At 37.9% G+C, this 15,203-nt stretch overlaps 1 long non-coding RNA gene across 1 annotated transcript in view; it reads right to left on the reverse strand.

Moving 5' to 3' along the window:
• Positions 1–15,203, reverse strand: part of LOC122802626 — a 792,526-nt gene that overhangs the window by 162,416 nt on the left and 614,907 nt on the right. The gene's annotated exons all lie outside the window — the stretch shown is intronic.

Here is a 15,203-nt window from a genome sequence, read left to right on the forward strand (position 1 = left end):
TTTAACTTACGGATGCCAGTGACCTAGATATGTATGAAACAAGCCAGAGGAGGAGATGAGAGGCACTGACAACAGTCTGATCATTATTATAATTAATGCCATTTATTACTATGTCTAATGGGAGAGGCTGATGACTAAAAGCCTACATGGATTTAAAGTAAGGAAGAAGATGTTACAGTCTCTTAGTAGATCAGATAAAAGCTGCTTACAATAATTGCCCTTAGCTTGTTCAGTATTTTTTTTTTTTACTTTAATGTATTAGGTTGAAATACAGCTGATAATCACTGTTTTGTTTTAATTGTATAGGCTATAGTGTTTAATTGCTATTTCAGGCTATTTTAATTTTGAAAACATGTCTGGTATTATTGATCATAAGAAGTATGGGAGACATAGCAGAACTGAAAAATAAGAATGGAAGGGTGAAAGCCAGAGCAGATAAAGAGAGAGTTACTGATTTTTAAAATACTTTACCAGTTTGTGGAAAGTAGGTTAGAAAGGAAGATACTCAAGTCAAATGGCATAAGGTTTCTGAAAATAATAATCTGTAGAAGATCAAACACTCGATTCTGAAAAGTACATGCTTAGCCACAACAGGTAGTTGCTGTTAAGTGAATGTAACACAGGTGGATTGAGGTTCAGAAACCGGGGGGAGGGAATCACTGAGTATAAGCAGTGTCATCACAATGATCCCCACTAAGCATCCATATGATTTGTAAAAAGTAAGTGACAATGCTAAAAGACAGCACAGGCAGCCCTGTGGCTCAGTGCTGGATTCCAAAAATGATAACAGACAAGCCAAATGTGCTCCTGTAGCTGCTTTGTGCAACTTCAGCTAATATTAGAATTTACTTTGCATGATGTCATTACATTTTTATGTACCTGACCACTCAACGAGCTTCTCTTAGAGCCACTCCCACCTGATGTCAGCTACATATAAGGCTACTGGGGGTGACAGCTTGTTTAGTGAGGGGTGGATCAGTAGAGTATGCTGAACTGCTTAACTATTATTTAAGAGTGCATCATTTGGAGCCTTCTTTTGGAATCCCTAAGCCCTACTTAATGGGGACAAAGAAACTCAATGACCAGGGTTGGAAAGCAAAGCTGTTCTCCCAAAAATTACAAATCAGACCTAAAGAGTTTTTGTATACAACCATCTGCAAAAGTGGACTAAAACTCAAAAAAGCAACCTACAACTATCCCAAAAGTTAAAGACACAACTGGAATTTTTATAAGAATCTAACTTATGAACTTAACTGGACTGTGTGGTACGTGAGTGAGTATCATATGTTATAATTTAGAGTCATTTGAACTTCTTGTGTTTTGCTCAGTGGAAAATGTTTTGGTAAAATATGCTTGTCTGAAACAAAGAAAGAGAGTAGAAACTAGCCTGATTTTGACATAGTCAAGCTTTACTTTCACTGTTCAGCATATAATCAAGTTTATCAGATAATGGAACAGAGCAAAATGTTCCCCAGAGCCTCAGTCATTTTTCGGAAATGAATGCCCTAAACTTGATTGATTTGTTCCTTATCTACTAAGGGCTGTATCTCCAAAATAGTTAGACATAAAGTTGTCCATTTTCAAATTTTGATTACGTATAATTTTTTATGTAAATATTGTATTACTGAGTTAACAATACCAGCACCAAGAAAGTTGATATGTATTTAAAGAGACAATGTTATTAAAATGTTTCAATTTACATGCATTTTAAGACAATTACTTTCTAAATGCAGTTTGTACACCTTCCACATATAAGTATAGTTTATTTTTTAAGTGTAGTTTCAAAAACATTTTGACCCATTGCCTTTAAAAGCTCACACCATTTCCTGTAGGTATACATATTAATCAATATAATACACAGTGTGAATTACTGGTTACACAGACTCTAACTGGATATATTTAAGTGCAGCAGTGGAAATAGCAAGTGGCACTATATTATAGAGAGTATATACTGTCTTGCAGTTCTAAGTCAATAGGCTAATTTAAATATTCTAAATGCTTGCATTTCAGAAGCTGACACCTTGCATTTTAAACTGTTGTGAATGGAAGTTAAGTTAATAGAAAGTGTTAAAGGAGAAATTGTTCCTAAAGAAAAGAAAATCTCTCGTTATCAAAAGTGTTTTAGCAATGTATATTTATACCTAGGTGCATGTGTGGTTATGTGTGTGTGTGTGTGTGTGTGTGTGTGTGTGTGTGTGTGTGTGTGTGTGTGTGTGTGTGTGTGTGTGTGTGTTTGTGTATAATAGAGTTCTATTAGTTTTAGTTGTCTGGTAAAACAGATTATTTTGCATCATCAGGAACACTGTCTGGTTAAGTGACTTGGTCACAGAGTTACACAGTAGGCAAATGGAATTAAATGGCAAATGGGGTAGAAAGAATCAAACCATGCATCCTTGATTAAATGAAACAGCTCATTAAGAGCTTAGCGTCTTAATCATCTGCACAAACTGCCAAACATTCACACATTTCCTTATTTTCTGATATATTACTGAAGATTAAATGATTAGAGCTATATTTGATATTAATACACTGCTTCTTGTAATTTCAAAACTGAAGGAACATGGGATTAAACTGAGTACAGATAAGACATTTGTAATGGCAGCAAATGGTGGAGTTCAAAAGAAGCTGAGAATTGAGATAGATGGGAAAACAGTGGAACAGGTTAACAGCTTCAAATATCTGGGGAGGGCATTTGGAGAGAAGAGAAGTCTGAATGAGGAGGTCAAAGGTGCAACTAACTGGCACAGAGCATCAGGTGTAGTATATGGCAGAAGAATGCCAAAGAAGTGAAGAGTAAGGTGTACAAAACAGCGAGTGACTGGTACTACTGTTGTTGTTGTTGTTGTTGTTTGTCTTTCGGCTTTATCCCGGTAAGGAGTCGCCACAGCAGAACTCCGGTCCGCTAATGATTGGCAGTAGATTTTTACGAAATACCGAGGTGCCAGCTCGATGCCCAACCTTCAATGAAGGCACGCCCATTTACACACGCATGTCTTTCGAATGCTACCCAACCGCGGGGAGGACATGCATACTCCACACAGAAGGCACTCCCAAGCCAAGCCGAGAATTGAACGGGAGAACCTCTTGCTGTGAGGTAACAACGCTACCGAAATCTGGGCAGTAAAGGTAGAGGTTGAGGAAGCTTAGAGGTGGTGGAGATGAAGTTCCTGAGACAGGTGGTAGGATGCACACTGTGGGAAAGATGAAGAACTGAGGATATAAGAACAGAAGCCAAAGAAGCTGCAATTACAGAAAAGGTCAAAGAGGACAGATTATGGTGGTTTGGGTATGTTCAGAAAAGCAGAAGACAATGTGTTGAAGAAGATTTGGGACAGACAGGAAAAAGGCAAGAGGAAACAAAGACATCCAGCAAAGAGGTGGATGAATTTTGTCACAGAAGACCTGCAACAGTCAGGCATGAGTGTCAAAGAAGGCAAGAGGGTGGCATTGTATAAGTAAAGCTGGCAACAGTTGACACAACACCCTGACCCCATGTAGAAAATGAGAAAAACGGGGTTGATGATGATGATGATGACAATGATGCTTCCTGCAGTTACAAGTACAGAGTTTGAACCCTTTCACTTCCATTTGCCTAGAGTGTAACTTTCATGCATTCCATTATTTCACTCATAATTTAAGAAGCATCATAGTGGTTAATGCTGCTGTTTCATCTGGGGGGTTGAATCTTTCTTCTCTTTTTTACTTTAGTCTGGCAGGTGATACACAGAGTTAAGTCGTGGTTCCTACAGTCTAGGGTTTGATTCTCTCAGACATCATTCACCCATCCTATCTGACAATGAGCAAGTCACTTAACCATAAAATGCTTTTGAGCTACAGAAAATTTGGAAAAATAGACCCCAGACTAGTAACTACCTATGAACCACAATAGTTAATGCTGACAGTGTGTTTATTATTTAGCTCTGAATAAATCAGATGATATGAAGTTTACGGGCTGAAATTTAATATTTTAATTATGAATGCATTTTTAATTTAAGTCATATTTCACAGGCAAACAGGTGTGAAATGCAGTGTGTTAGGGCAGCAGCAGCAGTTTATATAGCACTTTATGTAGATGAGTAAGGATGTGAGTTGTTAAAAAGCTGCTTCCTATAGTACAGGGTTTGATTCTGTCAGTCTTTGTCTTCTGTGTGGCTCTGACCAAATTACTTCACCTGACAGTACTTCTAGGCTGATCCTGAAAATGATGTCCAGTGAACTGTTCGCAAATATGTTACACATTTGTCTTTTGAATTCAAGTACCCTTCACATAGCTGCTGATTAGTGCTTCACCATGTTATTTGATTATAAATGCCAGCACGTCTCTTGCAGCCTAATGGGTTATCAAAATCATTTTCACTAAATGGGAGTTTCACGGAAAGAGAGGTTTACTGTTCCTTGTGCAAAATCTACTTTCAATCTGAGAATGTTTTGTTTAGAAAATGGTAGGCAGTGTTTTGCTCTAAAATCTGAAAAAAAAAATTAAATGATATCCATAAATGATATCCATATCACTATGATAATTGCAAAAGTAAAGAAGCAAATAGTATGCTCACTGCCAGGTTTGAATAATGTTTTATGGTAATTAGTGACAGACAGCCAAGTAATAGAATATTGATATGGCTGGTGGGTCCTGATTCATTACCCTGCATAAGGCCGCATTTGACAGTGATTCAGCTATGATGACTCTAGAGGCATATGCTGCAGCAATGCAGCATTATTAGCTGCTCAAATGGGTCAGAACTGTACTGAGTGATGGCAGAGAGATAGATATTTTTAATGATAGGGAAGATATAGAGAGGTCAAAATGAGGGAAGATATAGGGAGGTCAGAAATGAGATGTAGGTGTCCTGCAAACATGTAAGCCTCTCTTCCCCAAAAAACAGAATGTTGCAGGCAGTAATATTTCTGATTTTTGTATTACCTGTGAGTTGTTGAACAAAAGCTGCTGCAACATTTATAGTGTCTTTAATTGTTTTGCTTTATTCATTGTACTGAATAATCCCTAAAATTCATTAACGCCTACACTATGTTACACTAAGTGTAGACTATTCTGAGTGAACAAACAATACAAGTATAACTCACACCTTCTTCCTCCTAAGCCTGGAATGATCTTCCCACAAATATTAGAATAAACTCCAACTTTCTCTCATTCAAATATGCATCGAAAGAATTCCAAAGCAAAGCATGGATATCTTCCTACTCTAATCCCACTTAATTACTTTATCTCTTTCGCCTTAAGTACCTCTGCAACTTACTTTTGCACCTTTAACTATCTCTTCTACGACCTTTGCTTATATCTATAATATAATTACATTTTCTCCATCCTTCTTCATTTTTCATTTATACATAAATTATGGCCTTCATCTCTGTTACCCCCATACCTCTCGTCTCTCTTCTTATACCACTTACTCTTACTGCACACTTAATTTTCCTTCTTCATGCTCTTATCTTCTCCTGTGCATCTCTTAGTGCTCTCTGTCCTTTCCTTTCTCCTTTTCCTTTTCAAGTCATCATAAATCCCCCCCTCCCCATATACTTGTTAATATCTGGCATATTTCTTCCAATGAAACTTTTGATATGCATATTTTTTGAATTCTGCTGTAAAATATTTGTAGTAATCATTTACCTTGGAGCTTTTCTCCCCAGGCATCTGCTGAAAATGGGACCCTAGGACGCCAGTCAGACTTTTTCTGGTAAACAAATATTAAAATAAAATAAAAATAAATGTTAGTTTTCCTACTGACTTTCTAAATATCGAGGGGGATTCATAAAGGTTACCACAAAGTAAACACTACAAATACACAGTGTAATCTTTCTGGGTGACTAGAAGGCACACAAAAATACAATAGGGATATTCTTGAATACAGATCATGTACGCTTAGTGCAGGTGTTAATAAATCTGATCCATGACTTAATTCATTAATAGGCCTGGATTGTGTAATAAGGTCTAAATATGTTGCATTTTAGTAATATATATATTTTTGCAGTACCTTCTTTACCCCCCTAGCAAAGAGTTAGACATTTGTCAGGTCATATAGTCTGTATTATGTGGAGTGAGCATCAGGACCGTCTGATCTTCATCATCCATTATGCAGTCATGGTGGCATATTACTGTGCTACACTCTTCTGTACAAGATCAGATTGCAAAACAATTCTGCATTTAGTTGAAAACTGTCACTCTGTTGGGCAGTTAGCATAGAGGGCTTAAGTTCTGACTTATTAATGATATGCTTCATGTGCCAGGAGTCCGTGGTTGGAATCTTTCTACTTTCATTTACCTCCTGTATGACCTTGAGCAAGCCACTTAACTAGACTGTGCTTTTGGGCAATTGGGAATTCCAGTCAGACTACTTAATAGTCTCTGGGACTGCATGCCTAGTAACTGAGTATGATCCTGTTTTTTTTTGCCTGTCATTCCCTATTACATAGCTGTGTAGCTCAGGAGATATTATGGTAATATCATCATCACAACAACACTTTTTTAATGCAGCACATAGGCCATTTATTCTTCAAAGGCAACTGGCACTGCATTTGTAGATGAAACACTGAAATGCAAAGTTGTTTGCCGATGACAGCATCTGTACTAGCAATAGTAATCTTTAATGTGGAATTATTCAGATGCCTTTTAGTTCAGCACAGATCATGTATATTGACTTGGAATATGTTATCAGGTGTTTAAGATTTTTTTTAATTTATTATCTTTATTTATTTTTATTTTTTACTTTTACTAACTGGGTTAGTCTAGCCGGGCTGAAGCCTCTTTTCAGCAGAGATCAGGGAGAAAGCGTCAATTATACAAAATAAAAATAAATTGCAAGTTAAGCTCCAATCATACATAAACAAAACCAAATAGCAGCAGTGATGGGGAAAAGGGGGGAAAACTCCGTGGCTGTAGGTTTAGAATACGTTGGTTGGAATAAAATGGATGTGGATTAGGTAGGGGAAAGTGTGGAATATGAGTACAGCCAAGAGTCAGACATGTATTTCCTGAAGTTAGGTTTAAATGCTTTCAGCTTATCTATTTGCTTCAAATGAAGTAGCAGTTTGCTCCAGAATTTTTTATATATAGTTAGAGTAATGAAAGTCTCCATCTGACGTATTAGAATTAACAGTAAGCAGCATTTGTTTTTCAGTGGATTGCATTGCTGTAGCTGGTGAACACTGCCGTATGATGTTTTCAGTGTTCTGGACTGGAGCATGAGAAGTGAGTAGCTGTGTATAGGTTAGATGTTGTGATACTTCAGTCAAGTGGAGTTGTTTTAGGGCTAGCAGTGGTGGCTTCTATATGGGTGGTTGATTACAAATTTAGCTACTTTATCATTACTTTACTTTATTTCTGCTATTATTTTATGTCTGTCCTTCTTGTCCTTGCAACCAAAATATCTCTGCCCTTACTAAATTCTAACATCCAAATTATCCCTTCTCTCACGGAATTCCACTTTATCTCTACCCATCTCAAGCTCACTACTTCTATTTTCATCTACCTATCTCAAGCTTCCTACAGTTTCATCATATTTCCTCCTTCTTGTACTTCACTTCAATATTGCCTTAACTATCACTGTTTAGAACAATTAACACTAGCATAACAACAAACAGCCATATTCTTATTCATACATCATACATGTAGCTCATAAATATTTATCACCAAAACCATGATATTGATCTACTGATCAGTCATTTCTCTATGATGGCACAAGCTATTCCATGCTATTTTTGCTAGATTTCTTTTTTCCACTTTATATTACTCTCTCTAATTTTATTGTTTATGTATAAACTATTTATTACTTTATCTACCAAAGTTATGTATTCTTGACAGTTATCAGTTTCTAGCATTGTTTGTAATGTATTTTTGTAATGGAGCTTTTCTACCCTGGCCTCCACTGAAAAAGGGCCACTGGCCCAGTCAGACATCTCTGGTAAACAAATGTAAATAAATTAACATGTTTCAAGTTTTATCAGTAAGGTGGTTTGTGAATTTCTGAATATTGCTGAGGCATACAGGAGTATGGAAAGGAGGTAGGATGAAGCAATACATTTTCTGGCTGTATTTGTGAGGCAGGGCTTGGCTCTATAGTGGAATCCTATATTTGCTGGGCTTTTTGATGACTTGTTTTATGTGTTTGTTATCAAATTTAAGATTTTCATCTATGGTGATAGCAAGTAATTTTGTATGAGTCACTTTTTTGATGATAGTGTTGTTGGCTGAGATAATATTAAAGCAGTTTTTCAGGGTGGAAAATTTTTGTAGGTGTAAAAAACAATAGCTTGCTTTTCTTTGGGTTTAGGAGTAGGCTTTAGTTATGTAGCCAGAATTCAATGGAGTAAAAGAGGCCTGGGTGACTGACTAGAATTATAAGATCATAGGATCATAATGAAGTTACTAGGCTAACGGCCCTAGAGCCTTTTTAAGCCTAACCATTCATGCCCCAATTTTCCCAATTCTAAAAACCCACAGGCTAAAATAGCTTTGGTATATGTTTGTGCCTTAGGGCCTCTACAAACTGCCTCTGTCAATAAGGGCCATAGGTGACTAGCCTGATCTACTCAGCACCAGAAAGATTTGATGCTGAGCAGATCAGTATAGAGTCGTCAGCGTACTGCATGATGACCGTGTGTTTGGTATCAGAATGAAGGTTGTTTATAAATATATTAAAGAGCAAAGGTCACTGAATTGAGCCTTGGGGGATTCCTTCAGGGATAGATAGAAATGAGGAGAGGTTGTGTTCCCATTTCACAACCTGTTGCCTATCTGAAAGGCAGTGTGAATCCAAGAAAGTGTAAACTAAGACAGGCCAAAGGAGGAGAGTTTGTTTAGTAATTGTGGAAGAGCGACAGTATTGAATGTTTTGGATAGGTTATGGACTGTAGAAGATACTAAGAGGCCAGCATTCCTGTTGGAGTTTATTGTATTAGGGAAATCCAGTGGGCAGTTGTGGTACTATGCCATAGAAGAAATCTATGTTTAGCTTATGAAGAGGAGGGCAGATTATTGTTTGTTAGGTAGCTGTGGAGTTGTATATGAACACATTTTCAAGGATTGTTGATGGGGAAGATAGAGTTACAGTAGGTCTGTAATTTGAGAGTTCTTTGAAGTTTCTACCTTTGAGAAGGGGTTTTATAAATGACTTTCACAAGAGAGTTAGGATATGATCTTGAAAAATGGAGCAGTTAATTATACTGGGAATGGGACAGGACAGTGGAAAATTATCTTCTGCTGAACTTGTATTTTTAGATTTTTGAGATGTCTCTTAATTGTCGCTGAAGGGATGGGTAACAAGAAGAAACGTATTGTTAAACTATGAATGGGGTGGTTGGGGAAGTAGGGTGTTATCTTTGATTATTTAGAGGGCTGCTTGCACAAAATGGTTACAGAATTCAAAGGTGCGGTTGTTTGACCAGAACGGAGAATGATTTTCAGGAAAGACCACAACTTGGAGTTTAATATAATGTAATAGGATTTTTCCTTCTCCAAATTGATATTTGGTCTTATTCTTATTTCTAAGATTAAATAAGTTGTGCTAATTACTTTGGGTCTTGTTTTGGGACCACTATTTCCAAGCTTGTCTCTAATGTGCATGAGATGTTTACTTTGGTTAGCCACTGTGCAGGGCTAGCTTTTATGTGATTTGTTCTTAAGGAGCATTTCTTATGTTCTCATCATAAATAGACTTCTATTTAAACTGTAATACACATGGCTGGGCCTTATGTTGAGATGTTAGTGATCTTTACACAATTTCATATAGCTCACCCAAAGCTACTAATAAAATTGTCAGTTATTTCTTCATAAAAAATAAGGAGTGTACACTGTAAATAAAGTGATTATAACTGCTGCTGGGAGTGGGGACTAGCTGTAGATGAAAGGACATTACACTCAACATCTTTTTAAACAGCTTTTAATCTGGCTTTGCAGGAGTAGTGTGTATGCGTGTGTGAATTAAGTTGGAATATTTTACTAAGCAAATGTGAAATATGTTACTTTGGTCAATATTATTGTAATTTTGGACACAGATATCTGAGAAGGACACAGTTAAAAATGTAACTGTAATCTATGGGTTGTGTGATATATGTGGATAACAATGACTGACTCTGCTGAGTTGATAAAGTTAAAAAGACAGTCTATGTTTGCAGTATTAGTATTCATTTGTGTGAAGAAAATCAGAATCCTTGTACTGCGGGCATTTTTATCACAGGCTGACATATAATATGTACACAGTCAATAAAGTGGCCAAAACTGATGAGTGCAGATATTGCTGGATTATAGTGTTAGCAGCCTGAGTGGCCTTTATGATTAAAACAAGTACTTCTGTCATTATTGAATATTTTGTTTCATTGCCTACTGTAAAAATGTTCAAAACTACAAATTTAAAATGCACTCTAACACATGTTGCTATATTAAACAAGAAATATAATTTAAAATAATCAGGAAGCTACATCCAAAATAAAACATACATTTATGTATGGTCCTAAAAATGTGTGAAGGGGCCCATGGATTGAAAACAGCTTAGGGCACAAGGTGCCTTTAATCTGCCAGTGTGTGTGTGTGTGTGTGTGTGTGTGTGTGTGTGTGTGTGTGTGTGTGTGTGTGTGTGTGTGTGTGTGAAATCTCGAATTTCAGTATCTTGAGCCCAACAAGTGAAATCCACAAAACAACGAAAACTAAAAACCGCGAAATTAAAAACCTCGAAGACCAAAAGTTTTGAATTTCGCGGTTTTATTACACACATACACACATACACACACACACACACACACACACACACACACACACACACACACACACACACACTATCCACCATACAAACACACACAATCACTCTATTACATGAAAGCAGGGGGGCAAGCGTCCCTGCCCCCCCCATGTGGGGGGCTGCACCCCCACACACCCCCCTACTTAAATATTCTCACTCCGAGGTCACACTACATACAAACACACACAAAACACCACCACACAAGCTACTTTCTCTTTGACACTGACACACACCACAGCCCCTACCCAAACCCCTTAACACACGCACACACTTACCTGAATACATAACCATAGTAGAACTTTAAAAGCGCGAAATTCAAGGTTTTGAATTTCGCGCTTCTAAACTTTTGCTATTATGTGGATTCGGCTTCTTGGGCTCGAAATACTAAAATTCAAGATTTCAGTATTTCGAGCTTCTGAACAGAACCCATATATATTATGTTATATATATGGGATATATATATGTGTGTGTGTGTGTGTGTGTGTGTGTGTGTGTGTGTGTGTGTGTGTGTACATGGATTCACTTCAGAAGCTCAAAATACTGAAATATCGAATTCCAGTATTTCATGGCCAGAAAGCCGAATCCACAAAACCACGAAAACTCAAAACCGCGAAAATCAAAATCACGCACACCGGAGATTTTGAATTTCACGGTACTACTGCACACACACACACACACACACACACACGCACACACACACACACACACACACACCATTCTCCCCCCACACACATAACTTCTCTACTACATACCTGCACCCACCCATGTGAGGGGCTGCTCCCCCTACTTAAATATTCTCACTCCGACGTTGCACTACATACAAATGCACACAAAACACCACCACACAAGCTACATTCTCCTTGCACACACACATCACAGCAACAAAACACACTGATACACACCAAAGCCCCTACCCAAAACCCTTAACCCACACTCACACGTACCTGAATACATAGCCACAGTGAAAGTTCAGAAGCATGAAATTCAAAACCTCCGGTATTCGAGATTTTGAATTTTGAGCTTCTGAACTTTCGCTGTTCTCAGGATTCTGCTTTCCGGTCTCGAAATACTGAAATTCGATATTTCAGTATTTCGAGCTTCTGAAGGGAACCCGTGTGTACATATATACAGTGTATATACTCATTCATGAATATGCATGTTTACTAGTTATCAACAGTAGATGGTTTCTAATTACAATGTGCCTGCAGTTTTGATGACAGAAATCCACACAAAAGCTAAAAAATAAGTTAGAAATCTGAAAATGTTACTGACTTAGAGAAGAAATAACAAGGTCTGGAAATCCCCTTCCAATTTTATACTGAGGTAAGGAAAGGAAGCATCTTTGGAAATGCCTTGCGCCATAGCACAACTGTGGTAAAATGATTGAAATAGTTGATAAATTAATATTTGATAAAGAGTTCTAATGAAATAGAAAAATAATCCTAAGAGGCGTACATATTTTCTGGCAGTGTTATTGGAGATTATACTGCTCCTATCGTACATTATATTGCTGAGTGTTCGACATAATAAACAAATGACTGTAGTCCTGGTTAAAGTACACCTGGCAGTCATGGACAGTAAGCATTTAAATTATATAGAGTACCTAGATTTTATATATCCTTTAACAACCTCACCTATGTGTTGTCCAAAAGTACATTGTGGTTTTTAACACAATCAACATGAGTTATAATCTCTCCACACTAGAAAAGCATATGTAGTGGGTTTTCAGGGTTAGCTAAATAATTCTTAGTGTAAAACTGGGATGGTATTAGATTATAATGTACTGAGTCAAGTAAAGCTTTGAATGATGCAGACTTCTCTCAGCTATCGGTTGAGTTGCACTTCACATACACACACACACACACACACACACGCACACATGCACACACGCACACACACACACACACACACACACACACACACACACACACACAGAACACCATTTGTTTGCTGAAGTAAGATTTAGTCAAAGAGCTTTTTTGTTGTCTGTTCATCTAACTAATGATTTGTTGTTTTGTGCCATTACTGATTGTTTTTTGACTATAGCCTTTAAATTTGTGTTTCTCTGGTTGTAGTTGTGTAACCTTGGAGTTAGTATTTGTTAAGTAAAAGTGGTGCAGGATATAAACATTTGCTTGGATTTGTTGAATTGGTGCTAGGAGTAGTAGGAAACTGCCTGGAGGTAGTCAGTCTAATAGTTTACTCTGCCTAATGCATCTATTTCTCATTAATCTTTTTGCGGCAGGTGCATTTGTCGCTATTTTGTGGATCATATAACTTGACATAGAGTTGCCTGTTTTATACAGTGCTTCTACGTGTCCAAGAAGATAATTCATTCTATGTGACATCTTAGTTAGAACTATTGGTTATGCCACTGAGGAGAAGATGAGTAACAATTTATAGTGGTACATATTTAGAACTGTATAGTTATTGAAAATACAGTACATTGTTAGACTTGTTTATATTTGTTGTTGGATTATTTACTATATTAACTTTTATTTGTTGGTTTTGATGAGTAACTTATTTGACTAAATGTGTTTTTATTGGACTGTGCTTTTAACACTGATTTCTGAACCTCTGTTATATTTCAGTGAAGTGCCTTATAATCATACATATTATTTGTACTTTCTGTGGTTGTTTAATCTAAAATGTAGGGCTATCGTTTATGGATAAGTATGGGCATATTTATAGACAAATCATACACAGACACACACACACACACACACACACACACACACACACACACACACACACACACACATGCACATACATATATTTGTGCAGAGACAGAAACAGAGAGACTGTTATCTGTCTTAAGTGTGTGTGTGAGCGTGTGCGCGTGTGTGTGTGTGTGTGTGTGTGTGTGTGTGTGTGTGTGTGTGTGTGTGTGTGTGCGTCCCTTTCAGTCTCCATGCCTCTGTCTCTCTCTGTTTATTTATTTATAAAATGTGTGTGCACCAATGTGTGTGTGTGTGCACGTGTGTGTGTGTGTGTGTGTGTGTGTGTGTGCACGTGTGTGTGTGTGTACTTGTGAATAAGATAAACAGACAGATAGATAGATACAGATGCACGTGTACAGAAAGACATCAACAGTTATCAGTGTCTAGATGTATATTTCATAGGTTCATAGGTTCATAGGTAGGTACTAGGCTATTGGCCCTAGGGCCTATACAAGCCTAGCCAAAAAGGTACCCTGGCTTTCGCCACCCAAGAAAATTATTTTCCTGTGCCCCTGTCAAGCAGAACCACAGAAGTGATCCCCGGGGTGAATTTCCTATTACCCATCCAATCATCAAGATTTTTCTTGAAGAGTGCTAATGAGGAGCTCTGTTTGACATAGATAGGTAGTCTGTTCCAGAGTATGGGAAGTCTCTGGGACAGGAATCTATCCCTCCAGCATGTTCTGCTTATTGTGGTGACAAGGTTTAGGTCCCTAGAGCATGTAGCTCGGAGGGATTGGGATTTCTTTAATTGGAGCATGTCCAACAGCTCTGGGTTTGACATAGCTTTGTATGTTAGGCAGAGATCGCCTCTGAGTAGGCGATACGTGACGGAGTAAAGCTGGAGTTTTTTGAGACGGTCTGCATAAGGCATCTGTTTGAGGCCAGTAATCCTCTTTGTGAGGTATTTTTGCGTCCTTTCCAGTTGTTGTAGATATCTTGTGAGGTACATACCAAAATGGGCATTGTACTCTATAATGGGTCTAATGAGTGATGAGTAGAGGGGTACAATGAGCTCTTTTTTTCTGGATGAGAAACCTTTTGTGATGTGGTGTGCCATGTAGAAGGATTTCCTGACCACTGTGGTGATGTGATTATCAAAGGAGAGACTACTGTCCACCTGTGTCCCAAGGTCTCATCATACTTTCGGTGTTAAGTAGACTACCACCTATGTGGTAGTTCATGGGTACAGAGTTTTTAACCAAAGGGGATTATAATGCACTTTTTGGCATTGAGCTTGAAACCATGGTTTTGACACCAGGCATCTGTCTCAGTGAGGCCCTTTTGTAGGATGTCCACATTGTTAGGAGTTTCGATTATGGCTCCTAGTTTGCGGTCATCTGCAAATTTAGTTAGCCAAAGACCTTCTGTGTTAGCCTGTACTTCAGAGAAGTAGATACCAAACAGGAGAGGACCCAGGACTGAATCCTGTGGTACTCCATTTGTCACTGGTCTGAAGTCTGATTTGGAGTCTGCTACTTTCACAGTGTGGGTTCTGTCAGTAAGCCAGTTGGCAACCCATCTTGTGACATAGGGATTTATATCTAGTTTAGTGAGTTTATCTATAATTCCAGAGTGGGGGATGGTGTTGAATGCCTTGGCGAGATCTAGATAGGCTGTGTGAACCACCTTACCCTCATCTATGGCTTTGGTGACTACTTCAAAGAAGTCTATCAAGTTTAGGAGACATGATCTGCCTTTTACAAATCCAAACTGTGTGGGGTCCAGAGTTTGG

This window comes from Protopterus annectens, chromosome 5.part0, assembly GCF_019279795.1.
Source record: "Protopterus annectens isolate FY-2018-M chromosome 5.part0, PAN1.0, whole genome shotgun sequence".
In the NCBI taxonomy this organism is placed as follows: domain Eukaryota; kingdom Metazoa; phylum Chordata; order Ceratodontiformes; family Protopteridae; genus Protopterus; species Protopterus annectens.